The sequence below is a fragment of the Pteropus vampyrus genome, unplaced genomic scaffold, assembly GCF_000151845.1.
Source record: "Pteropus vampyrus isolate Shadow unplaced genomic scaffold, Pvam_2.0 Scaffold48, whole genome shotgun sequence".
NCBI lineage: Eukaryota > Metazoa > Chordata > Mammalia > Chiroptera > Pteropodidae > Pteropus > Pteropus vampyrus.
Window position 1 is genome coordinate 4640394 of NW_011888829.1, and position 1826 is coordinate 4642219.

Consider the following 1826-nt stretch of genomic DNA (forward strand, 5'->3'; position numbering starts at 1 on the left):
TTTTCCTGAAATTAATGTGAAAGTGAAAAGAATATTGAGCAGAAACTTGGCAGGAGTGGCATTCAAAGAAGAGTTTCTTTCTCAGCACTGTTACAAGCCTTCCCCTCCACATACTTTTTAAACCCACACACTTCACTTTCTGTAGATCACTTAGCCTTCTATGAAGGAACTCTAACTTTCCGCAACTCCCCCTCACCCATCATCACACTTATAAGCATTCTTTCCCTTGACTTCTGGGGTACCAGCACTCTTGGTTTTCCTTCTGTCTTTCTAGTTCTTCTTTTTAAGGTTCTACAGAAACTTCTCTTCCCCTTCTCACCATTAAATGTAGCTCTTTATTTTCCATCATCCGCAGCTTCTATTCTTTTCGTTCTATAGAAATCTATGGCTTCTTACTTTACTACCACCTATTTACTGATGAATTCTGTATTTGTATCTGTGGTGCCGTCCTGTCTCCTGGACTTCAGATATGCAACCCCACATCTCTATTGATGGTCACGTGGGCATTTCAAAAACAATCGATCGATCCAAAACTTAAGAGCACGTTTCTCTTAAAACTCTACCACCTGTATCCTCTCGTTTGCCGAAGTCAGAAACCAGGTAGTCATTCCATATTCTTCCTTCGATCGCCAAATGCGGTTCGTCGTATCTCATAAATGTTTCTGGAACCCTTTTTTTCTTCTCTGCTCCCTAGGCCATTGTTCTCATCAGGTCTCATTTTCTTATACTTGGCGTTTTGCAATTGTCTTATCGGTCTGACTGACTTCCATTTATCCTCTTCTCATGGATCCTCAAAGTGATTTTCGAATACACAAATTGGATTGTGTGCCTGCCCTGACCAAAATTTCTCAATGACCTATTATCTAAGGGTAATACTTGAAACTTTTTTTTTTTTTTTTTTTGGCGACGCAATCCTTGGTGACCTCACAGATTGCAAGGACCTTGTCAGCTTACAATCTCTTATTTTTTTTTATTTTTTTCACCAACAGCACCTGGTCTTCCTAGGTGGTCTCCCATCCAAGTACTAACAAGGCTTGACCCTGCTTAGCTTCCGAGACGAGATGGGATCAGGATTGTTCAGGGTGGCATGGCCATAGACAATATTTGAAACTTTTAAGCAAGGCACTCATACCACTTCCTGATCAGCTTCAGCCTCTTTCAAACTCCTCACTCTCGCTCTTCCTCAAATGCCCTTTAGTTGACCATTCTGAATATTACCATTATTCCCCCCAAGTACGGCATGCTTTCTTGTACCATGCATTGATGCCTTTGTGTCTGCTATTCTATTTGCCTGGAATGCACTTCCTTCTCTTCTCCAACCCTCTGCTCACCACCCACCGAGGTAACCTCCCCAAAACGACAGTCTTCTAAGTCTTGAGGCCTGTGTTAATGCTGCCTCCCTGATACTATCCTTGATTCCTCCCAACCAATTCAGGGGTTTCTTTCCCTACATCCATATTGCACTGTTACCCACCTCTATTATAGCACAAGGTGCTCCGACAATTATCTCTCCACTAAAACTGTTAGCTTCTTGTGGAAGATTGTTATTCAAGGGCCCCCAGTGAGCCGCACATCCATGAATTCAAGCCCTTGTATAATCATCTGCCACACTAAATCCGGGTGGGCCTTGTGACTTGCTTGAACCAAAAAAATGCAGTGGAAGTGACATTGGGCAAGTTCTGAGCCTAGGTTTTGAGAGGCCTTGCTGTTTCCACTTTTGCTCTTTTGCTGCCCTGAGACACCATGTAAAACAAAAATCCGACACATAGATCTATATTCATGTTTATTAAATAAAAATAAACTATTCTAAGGCAAAATGAGTGCTA

At 42.0% G+C, this 1826-nt stretch overlaps 1 pseudogene; it reads right to left on the minus strand.

Annotated features, from left to right (window-relative positions):
• Positions 1-980: 980 nt before the first annotated feature.
• On the minus strand, positions 981-1099 carry LOC111739228 (annotated as a pseudogene).
• Between the last annotated feature and the right edge of the window lie 727 nt (positions 1100-1826).